Here is an 11,900-nt window from a genome sequence, read left to right on the forward strand (position 1 = left end):
CTCTCGCAACTAAACACTCTGTTTCTTGTCTTAAATCCAAAACAAAACAAAAAAATACCTTTCGCCTTGCACACTCACAAGTCTCGATCCTTCTTCTTCTTCTTCTTCCTCCTGCCAGCACACCATCTTTACACTCCTGAGCTGACCCTCTCTCACCATTACCTTCACAATTTCTTCTGATCTGCAACCTTCCCTTCCCAAATCTTACCTGTTCTTCAAAAATACATCAAAAAATAATAATCTTCCTTGGTCCTTTCAATCTCTACACTTCCTGTAACCACGTGTCTCTCCAGATTTAGAGAATGGTGTCCAGATTTCCCAAGAATCCACTACCCTTCCTGGCACTTTTCATCGACCCAGCAGCTTCACACTGCATTTACTGTTCCAAATTCACCACACACTTCCATGATTTTACTTCAACCTTCCTTTTTCCAAATGTTACACAATCCTTATTTAAAATAAATAATTTCACTTTTGACTATAAACCTCCCACAGCCAAGTACTTCTCCCGTAACCACGTCATCTGTTTACACCCCCTGCGTTTATTGATGCAATTTCACCATTCACCTCACGATTGTTTCAACAACACTTCCATGACTTAATCTGATGAAAACTCTCTCAAACAATAATAATAATAATAATAATAATAACAATAAAAATGATCTCTTATAATGCTTCATCTTACTCTTTCACACATGTGGTACTCCTTACTGCATCATAATGCACGACTCTTCTACTATTTAAACAGACTGCTCTAAATTCGACCTTTCCTTCACACCTTGCCAAAAAAATCCAACTGTAACAGCGTTTCTTCTCTCCATTCTCTGAATTCGCCTTTATTGCATCCCTCAAGAAATGTTTTTAATTGCATTTTTAACCTAAAACTTAAAAAAACCCAGTTTGCTATGAATGTTCACTTTCTATCAACCATTATTTTTTTTCAATTTCAGTGCCAACTCACCCCTCTCACCCCTCACTCTCAAAGCAACCATCACACTCTTCTTCCTCCAAGCCTCCCTCTCACCTCTCTCAAAAAACTCCCCCTCACCCTTCTCCCACCATTCACCCCCTCACCCACCCTTCTCAAAGTTTCCCCCCTCTCATCCACAAAGCTGCTTCCTTCCACTGCCTTCTCACCTCCATCTCTTCACTCCACCTCCTCAAATCCTCAACTGCCTTCTGCCCCTCTCTTGTCCCCCCGCTCCCCCAGCACCACAGAGCCTTTTCTCCTCCTCATCCAGCTCCCTTCCCTTGCAATTCCCCACACTCTTTCAACAACCCTCCTTACCTCCCCACCTCGTACCTTGTCCTTCTCTCCCCCGCCCCTCCCACCCCCTGCACCCAAAGCCTCCTCTCCTCGCTCTTCATTATCAGTGTGGACCTCAAATATCCAGGGCCTTCGCTAAAACCTTTTCGATCTTTCCATACAGGCTGCCATAATATTCCTAATATAAACTTTCCTCCCCCATGACGTGTCTGACTCCCAAGTATCTCTCCCTGGTTACTCCCTCCTCCGGTATGACAGACCTGAGCCTCGTCCTGGTGGAGGTGTTGCTCTCTTCATCAAAGACTCCATTCCTCATTCTCCATGCACTGCCCTCTCTCCCCCAAACCCCAGGAATACCTCTGCCTACGGCTTCCCTCCACTCCCACCTCATGTTTATATGTGTACAGTACCGTCCACCTAACAGTGATGACTCCATCTACACCTCAATATCCGGAAACATGGACCAACTTCTATCTTCTCATTCAAACTCTCTCTTCCTCATATTTGGTGACTTCAATTGTCATCATGCCAGTTGGCGAGGTGTGGGTATTCTCTCACCGGTCATGGCACTTCAGCAAATGCTTTTTGCGACTCATTGGGACTGACTCAATCGGACAACTTCCCTACCCGGATCTCAACCAATGGTACTCCATCTCTTCTGGATCTGATTTTGACAAGTTTCCCTGACAATATCTGTTGCTCTTCCTCTGCTCCAATCGGTTCTTCTGACCATGTCCTTGTCAAAGTGGACATCTCTCTGGCTATTATCAGAGAACCACCTCACCGCCGTCGAGTCTGGCATTTCACTCAAGCCGACTGGCAGGGTCTCCAAGCAGCCATCAAACTTATAGACTAGTCTCCTATTGCTACTTTCTCCAACATCAACTCATCAAGGGAATTCTTTCAAAGAAACTTGGTATCCCTCATGCACAGATTTATCCCCTCTCGTCTTCAGTTGTCCTACCCTTCCTACCGCCCTTGGTTCACTGAAGCTTGTGGCGAGGCAGTTGTCCTGAAACAACTTGCCTTTGCCTCATGGAAAGCAAACCCAACTGTGGGTAATCTCAGTTCCTTCCATAAAGCTCAGAACAAGTGTGTATCTACCCTCAGGAGAGCCAGAAAACATCATCTTTCCAAGCTCAAGTCTGAACTTTCAAACCTCTCTCCCTCCTCAAAATCCTGGTGGCATCTAATCAAATCTGTTTCTGGCATATGTTCCCCCTCCTTAAATCACTGCTGATACTGCATGTGAAAAGGCTGAATGCCTAAACTCAGTCATTGCATCGAAATCTTGTATCCAAAACCCATCGCTTTCTCCACCCACCTTATCCAGTCACACCCAACTGTCCTCGGACACTGTGTCCTTTTCTCCTGATAAGGTGGAGAGCTTGCTGTCAAACATCGACTCAGATTCTGCAACCGGTCCAGACGGCATCAGCCCACGTGTCCTAAAAACCTGCTCTTCTGCTCTTGCTCACCCCCTCTCTGTCCTATTCACCCTCTCGTTTGCTCAAGATCATCTGCCATCTGCTTGGAAATCAGCAAACATTACTGCCCTGCATAAAAAAGTGCAAAAACAGATCCCTGCGACGATAGACCAATCAGCCTTATGCCGATCATCAGCAAGGTTATGGAATCCATAATCACTTCAGACATTAAATCCTTCCTCTTCTCCAATCGCTTGATTTGCGATCATCTATTTGGTCACTCTATCCTGGATATGCTGTTTCTGCTCTCCCAACAATAGATGGAGGTCCTCAATGCCAGACATGAAATCAGAGCCATATCCCTAGACATATCACGTGCTTTTGACACGGTCTGGCACCCTTCCCTGCTCACTAAATTCTCTTCCTATGGTATCCAAGGCCATCTCCATTCATGGCTCGCAGTCTTCCTCTCCTGTCACAGTCAACGTGTGGCTCCAAATGGAGATCTTTTATCCCCTCTTCCCGTCCAGGTTGGAGTTCCTCAAGGTATCGTTCTGGGCCCTGTTCATTTTCTGGTTTTCATCAATGATCTCTCCGACTCTCTAGAAAATCCTATATATCTCTTTGCTGATGACTCCACCCTCTGCCGTACCATCTGTCATCCTTCAGACCGGCACGCAGCAGCATCTTCACTCACTGCAGATCTGGGTAACATCACAAACTAGTCCAACACGTGGAACATGTCTTTCAATCCAGACAAATCTCACACTCTCACTATGTCTCTGTGAAAGGACCATTCAAACCCCCCCTCCCCCCATTTGCAATTTTTCAACAATCCTCTGGAAGAAGTCCTTTCTTTCAAGCTTTTGGGGCTCACTATCTGCCATTACATGACTTTTCTTGGGAAAGCCACATTTCAAACCTCGCCTCCAAAGCCAGTCGCCGACTGGGAATCCTCTGTCATGCAAAGTCTTTCCTCGGCCCACCTGAGCTCCTGACTACTTCCAAAGCTTTTGTCCACAGCCTGAGGGAGTACTGCTCTCCCCTCTGGGCTGGTGCTCCTGCCTCCCACCTTTCTCGGCTTCAGGCTGTGGAAACCAAGGCATTTCTGATCATTGGCATCTCCCACAATGAGGCTGTCTTTGGGCCTCTCACTATCTCACTACAGGCTGGGCTGTGGTCTTTCTGTCTTCTACCGTCTCCTCTCCAGCCTCGCCCCCCCCCGCTCTCTCTGCAATTTGTCCCCACCACATTTCCACAGGGCGCACAAGTTCCGCCAACATCCCCCTTCTGGTAAAACTACCAAAATCACGCTTGTGCATGCCTAAACATCCGATTAGTTGTGCGCGCCTAAACATTCCATTAGTTGTGTGCGCCGAAGTTTTGATCCAATGCCTATTTAACATTTATTTTGTTCAGCGGCCATATATGAGGTTAATTTACCGAACCAATTGACCTAAATGATTCCGCATTGGCCTCACATTCATCAATTTTTCGTTTGTGTGTACCAACGATGACAGCTTGGAAAAGAAAAGAGGGGACAATTTTGCATTCGAGTAATGAATGGGTTTAATCATAGTAATGAAGGTTCACCAAGGAACAATCCAAGACAGAAGTGACAGAGGCACAAATAAGAAAATCAGATATTTCATAAAGGATGTGGCCAATTTTCCAGTGTCCAAAATCCTCTGCCAGGGACCTCTGAGAACTCAGGACGGGGATGAAGATGAAAGGAAAGACACACAAAGTTGATATTGTCATACTTCATTGGAGGATTGGATCTGTCCTAATTTATATTATGACGTGTATGGGGGCAGGGGGGGGGGGTTGATTGTATGGAAGTAGAGGGTGGGTCAGGCTCAGACCGACCATAGGGAAGTTTGGGCAAATGCTCGATGGGCAGGTCCACTCTGAGGGCCAATGGGCCAGTCTATATGGGGAGTTTTTTTAATTATTATTATTTTTAATAACTTGCAGTCTCTTGCTGAAAGGCAAATCAGATTGAAGGCAATCTCACTGCTTTCCAAAAACTCTGCAACAAGTGTGTGTTCACTTTCAGCAGAGCCAGAAAACACCATCAAGAATGAACTTTCAAACTTGCCTCCCTCCTCCGAAACCCGTGGGGGACTTGTTAAGTCTGTCTCGAGAGTATGATGCCCTTCCATACTCTCCCTCTCTTCAAATGACACCACAACCGAATCCGCTCAAGAGAAGGCGGAATGCCTCAATTCTGTTTGCTTCCAAATCTTGTGTCCACAACCCTTCACTCTCAGTTCCTATCATTCACTGTCATATCCAACTGCTCCTGGACTTTGTGTGTTTTGCACCTGAGAAGGCACCTGAAAAGGCAACAAAGGTTCTTTCAACCCTCGATTCTGATACTGCCACTAAACCGGATGGCATTCAGCTCACGTGTCATAAAAACATGCTCTGCTGCTCGTCCACATCCTCACTCTGCCCCTTTTACCCTGTCATTTGCGCTCAGTCATCTGATATCTGCTTGGAAATCTGCCAATATCATTGCATTACATAAAAAAGAGCAATCAGAGATTGCAGACCCTTGCCAAGACTTTTTAGAGTGGTGTGTTTTTATAGGTTTGAAGGTAAATCCACTATGGCTGCCAAACCATGTGATCAATATCATATGTGTCAATCTTTTGTTCCTCATGGAATGGTGGTCATACGTGTAGTTTCACCTCGATTTGTTCAGCCACTTCAGAGAAGAAGATTTTTGAAGGTTTTTTTTTTTAAAAAAACAAAAGCAATATAGCTGCCGAATCACGTGACTGATGACATCATTATTTTTTTTTTCTGTGGACAATTTTATCCCGAGCTGAGCCTCAAAAGTTTTCATACTGATCAGATGTGGCATTCGAGATAAGTAATTATGATGTCATAACGAAGGCACCTATGACGTTATAAAAAAAAAAAACACATCACACTCATTCCCCATGAGGAGTACTGGCTATTTTCCAAGTTTAAATTTTTTCCTTGGTGCAGTTTCAGAGATAAAGAGGCCAAAAGTTTTCCCATTTTTCCAATATGGCTGCCACACCACGTGACCTATGACGTCATAATTATCATTAAAACATTCTCCATGAGTAGTCGCACCAATGGTGAAAATTTTGTCTTAATCCAACAAGTGTTTGCAGAGAAAAATACTAAAGATCTGTGCAGACAAACAAACAAATAAACAAACAGATAGACAGACAAACAAACAGACAAATGAAACATCACTCATGGAGTGACAACTTGGCAAAACAGCACAAAATAGAATGACACTCGGTAGAGTGCATACCTCTGCCAGGTGTACCAGTTCACGTATACCTTTAATCCAAATATACCTTTAAGAGGAACCACAGTAAAACTATTACCTGTTTTTGAATCATCATTATACATTCCTTTCCTTTGACTATATCCAGGGTCTGTGCTTGTTCCCATTGACATAGCAGGAATAAAAACTTCAACAGCCCCCTTTTCCATTCTATCACCGAATGAATATAGTGTAAATTTCATCATTTCAGATGCAGCAGAGAAATAATCAACCACATCAACTTCTTGTGTTCCAATGTACAAATGAACACTATCAAACATTTTCCAGAGAAATCATTAACGAGTGCATCATTTGTGTTATTCGCAGCATTAGTGAATGTAAATTTACACAAGAAACTTTCGGATAGATTCAAATAAGTTTGTTGATTATTTATTTCAAAACTTTTTGTTCCATTTGCATTCCAGTCTGTTCCAGTTATTGCATTTACCTTGAAGTAATCTTCTTTTTAGTGGAGTTTGAGATGACAATGGTATCATCCAAATCATAGAAACTATTGATTGCTTCCATACTTGTATTTATTTCGGAAAAAAGATGTTAAAACTTTTGGAACCCTGACCCAAGTGTTTGAATTATTTTCTGTCGTTCTTGGGGAGACAACTGAGTTTTGCCTTTCTTAATTTCTATTATTGCTTGTAATTTATGAGATTCCTTTTAGGCATCTTTTATACTCTCTATAGCACCCGATACATTTCCCACAGCAGAAACAGTTGAACCAATTAGGTCTTTATGTTTAAGAATAGCTGAACTTATACCCATTGGAGTATCAATTATCCCATCTCCTCTAAATTGATGTCCGACACCCCTTTGTCTCTTAGGTTTATAGTATCTTCTCCCAAGATACATACCTTCACCCTTGTAGTATGGGGAAAGAGACATCCCATTCCCTGTAATTATTTTTATATTTTCCCAACTCGTGTTTCCTCACAATAACCATCGTATTTATTTATTGGAAAACATCACATAGGTGAATTCTGATGGATATAATTTCTCCATTGAAAGAAATCATGTGATTATCTTGGTCGGTTATCCTAAAATTTACTCTGTATATGGTTTTTCCTGACACAGGAAGATAAACCAGATTTTTGGGTTCCATATTGAATTTATAACCAATTGGGGTTGAGTATGCACTGAATGAAAATATTGTATTTGTTTTTATTCCATCATTATAAGCACCATCAATCAAATCAGAGTGAATTAATACCGAATTTATTCCTGAGGATATTTGAATGACATTATCACTGCAAAACATCCCATTCGTTTCAATCTTTTTTGAGGAGAAACCCAATAACTCTCTAAATGAATTATCAACTGTGAAATCAACCTTGTAGTTATTTTTTAAGTTTAATCGTTGATTTTGAAGTATGTTTTTGAATATCTATAACAATATTTTTTGGTTCATCACCCTGTTCTTTCATAAGACGAGAAATTTCGGAAGATATTTGAGAAATCTCATATGCTCCGGGAAAACTGTTATCGTTTTATATCCACTTCTCGGATTATAACTAAACTTGTCATTTTTCTCAGTTATATTAAATAAGGTATTTTAAGTTTCCATGGACAATAAAGATGCCTCATATCCTTTTGTTGTGTCAAGTTGTAGTGGGCATGGGAATGAAGATGTGTGGTCACTTGTTGTGAAATTAAAACTCAGGATTGTGCTTCTCATATTATTTAATATGAGATAAAATGTCTTTGTATTGGCATTTATTAATTATTTTCATGTTCATCAACTGGTCTAAAATGGCTGATGCTTCATTAAAACAACTGTATTTCCAGCCGTCTTACTACCTAACAACAATAAATCTATTAACTAATTGTGATGGGTTATTTGGAAGAAAACTAACACCTGAACCAAGGATACTAAAAGCCTGAATAATGTGTTTCTCCTTCTTATTCTTCCTACTTTTACCAGAAAGACTAACCCTATAATTAAGAGAACCCAGCAGATCAATATATAGTCCATCATCATTATTATTTTCCATGTCCAATGGTTGATCAAAATACTTTGATTCATCCCTTCACAGTTGAACCTTGTCTTCCATCTTTTGTGAGAAGAAACATTAATCTGGGGGTTAATTTAACAGGGGGTTGAGAAGAACTCAAGAACCTTAATTCATCATTAAATATCAATACCCTTTCTTGAACAAGATGAAATATTGCTGGTTGTTCTGTTGGAATGAGTCCTGCTTTGATTATTGAATCTGCTTAATATTCATTGTTTTGAAGAGCATTCACAATATAATCAGGGGGTTGATTAATCTCTTCCAGTTGTTGAAATAATCCTTCATTATCAAAAGCTCCTATATGCCCTAATTCTTCCTCCGTCATTTGATTGAAATCTTTCAACATTTGAAGTTTTTTTCAGAGTGTATTCCAATGTGGGAACTGTGGAAAGATCTATAATTTTTTTCATGGGAAGTTTTTAAAAGTGGTTAAAAAAATTTATCTTGTTTTCTTTCAAATGCTTCTTCACCCGTTAGTTTCTGTCTGTGTTTCTTCTTTATGTCTTCCTGTTGTTTTACAACTTTTGAAAACAACTCTTGATGTTCCTTAAATCTTCTTGCTCTTTCTTTCGCATCCATTTATTTATGGAAAATATCATTTAATGAATTGTAAAGATCAACAGGGAAATTTTCCTTTTCTTCATCATTAAAGTAGATGTGTTCAAATAAACCCTTTTCTTTAAATATTTCATCAAATTCTTTATTAACATTAATACGAGTTGTAATTTCTTCTTCACTTGTATCTCTGCTTTTCATATGTTTGTGTTGAGTTTCTTCATCAATATCAAAACCGAATGATAAAATCTTAACTCTGCTCAGATGTTTAATAATTTGTCTCATTCCTTCTGGATTAGTTTCTAATATCCCAAGACCACCAGATTTTATTTTCTTTAACTCACTCTTACAATGTGAATATTTTGTTGTACCAAGAGAAACCTGCTCAAAAATTTGAACTTCATTCCTCACTCGCATATGTTCCTCGACTGAAATATAGTAATAATCTTTACCTTCAACTTCCACAGGTCTTATTGCTCCAGTTGTTGTTGATACAATGCGTATCACAGGGTGTTTTTAAAGTAAATTTACAATATTCTAATTTGTACTATACAATAACCTTTATTTATGAAAGTTTTTCCTGAAGCAGATTTACCCACAAAATTTATAATTATAGTTGTCCTTTCTATATGTAATTATTTATAAAATAAAAAAATATATCCCTTCATATCTCATCTTGTTTCACAACAATATATTTATATTTTTCAGTCGTGTGCTTCATGTAATCCGCAAATTCCTTTTTACTGCATAATGTAGAACAATTATCTCTCCAAAAATTGTTTATATCTATTGAATTTAACTTGAATAAAAATAAAGTATTAGCATTCTTTCTCATGGAACGACGAGGGAGTTGAAAGTATGATTCTTCTTCTTCTTCTTTCGACTGCTCCCGTTAGGGGTCGCCACAGCGGATCATCCGTAGGATCCACATATTTGAAAATATGATTGACTAAGATAAATAAAATTACAAGAAGAATGTCTCCCTCTTGTGTAGTAGCTGTCTATTACCATTTGGTTTCTCTCATTAACACAATCATCAAAGATAACAAGGTTCTTTCTTGATTTATCCAAATCTTGAAGAGAAGGTATATCATCCGTATTATCACGAAGAATACAAGTTATCGGTTTTGATTTCTTTTTATATCTCTGTGTATCTCAAAATAGTTGTATTATATCTTCAATGTTGTAATCATTTAGTTTGTTTTGAAGTTTAAATAAACTGATTATATCTTCTTTTTGAAGACCAGCATTAAAAACTTGTGAGAGTAGTTGATACTCAGGTTGAAAACTCAACTTTGGGAAAATTATTAAATTATCATAATCTAAAAAGTTGGGAGTAAGGAGCATCTTTTAAAGTAAGCAGGTTTTTCCACATCCGCTTGAACCAACTATGAGACATCTTAATGAATTTGGAAGATTTTTATGGTTGTTAAATTTTATCTTATTTTCCCAAATGGGTAAAAAATCATTCATTTATATATTTGGAAAACAGGTTATTTAACTTATTATTGGCTTTTTTAGAAACAGTATATTTTATCCGAAGTTCGGGTTTAATTTCAAGATAATCCATTATTTTATTAATACAATATCTTGTGTTGATATTTCCCTGAAAATGACAATCGTGAATAACATATAACAACAATCCTTTGAACATTTCTCTTATACGTTCAGTTTCTTCCATTGTAAGGAAAGGTGTGTTATCACCCTCATACTTTGCATTCATTTCTATTATAATCAATCTTGTGAAGTAATTCATTTTTGGTGTAAATCTAAAAGAATTATTTTCCTTTTTATATCTTTTATTATCATTAATAAGAAGATAATCACAGAATATACATTGTTTATAGGCTTTTGACTGTGTTTAATCCCTGTCTTTCACACACAGGAAAATTCTCAAATTTGTCATATGGAGAATCAGGGAATTCAAGAGGCTCAAAATCTAGCATATTTATAAAGGAAAACTTCACTTAAACTAAAAATCATCTTCGGTATAATCTTCGGTACTTTAACAGTCATCTATAAAACCACTTTCATAACTGTCGTTTTAACACAAACTCTCAGTATCATAACTGTTGTTTGAACACAAACTCTGGCATCATAACTGTCATCACTCACATAATCTTCAAAATCTTCATTTGAATAATGACTCATATTTAATTAGTAGAAAAAACATTACCATCGATATCTATATACCTTTTTTCATTAACAGATTCAACTACTACATTTTTTATATTAAGGGTAATTTTAAAATGATCCTTAACTACGATTGAATGAAATGTCATTTCACCTGATATATTAACATCCTTTATTTCATCAGTAATTACATCTTTCGGGTTGTTGAAAAAAATTCAAATTTCTCTTTTCTTCTCTTTTCTATCATTCAAAGGTCTTATCTTTTCTTTCTAAAGATTCATTCATAAGGTTTTTATTTTTTGATACTTTTTCTTGTTTCATATCTTTTTCTAGTTTTGAATATATTACCAGAAGGAGAGGAGAAACTTTTGTTAGAGATACTTTAATTGATGTTCTTCCAGATATACTAAAAGCCCTTCCACTGAAGGAAATTGAAGAACTCATATTATTCACCATAATTGTTTTTATCCAATAGTTGTTACATTTATCTTTGTTCAATTTTACATCCTTAACATATTTCTCAGTATCTTTTACAAATACAGGGGTTGATTGAAATTTGTCTTTTGTGTCGATACATTGTATTTATGAAGTGAAAAAAGTTGGAGGATAAAATGGTTTTAAGCACAGATTCACCTATAAATTAAACGAAATTTTCATCCAAAACATTTTATTTTAAGCAAAGTTTTATTATATATATATATATATATATATATATATATATATATATATATATATATATATATATATATATATATATATATATATATATATATATATATATATATATATATATATATATATATATATATTGAACACAACGTACTGCGATGTTTGGAATCACGAAAATAAATATCATAAAAAAACACCTTCAAACCAACAAACACACATTTCATCTTTTCAGACAAATATCTCCACTTGACCAAGACACAAAACATTGTGATAGATGTGATAATGATATTCTTTAAAAAAATTTTTTTATAACAAACACCTTCATTCACGCAAACACAAGAACAATGAAGAAAGGGAAGCAAAATTCTCCATTGAAAACACTGATGGGGCATTGAAAGGACATATAGAAATAAGATTGTTTCATTTTCAAGACCCTGGACCAACTTCAATCATAGAAGCTGTAGATATGGTGAAACAAAGAATTGAAACTATAATTAAAAACACATTAAGTG

At 37.4% G+C, this 11,900-nt stretch overlaps 1 long non-coding RNA gene across 1 annotated transcript in view; it reads right to left on the minus strand.

Annotated features, from left to right (window-relative positions):
• The window catches only part of LOC147029770 (uncharacterized), a 103,490-nt gene that overhangs the window by 16,669 nt on the left and 74,921 nt on the right, over nt 1–11,900 (minus strand). The window lies entirely within an intron of this gene.

This window comes from Eptatretus burgeri, chromosome 3 (assembly GCF_056783735.1).
Source record: "Eptatretus burgeri isolate ZD-2024b chromosome 3, Ebu_testis_v1, whole genome shotgun sequence".
Lineage (NCBI taxonomy): Eukaryota > Metazoa > Chordata > Myxini > Myxiniformes > Myxinidae > Eptatretus > Eptatretus burgeri.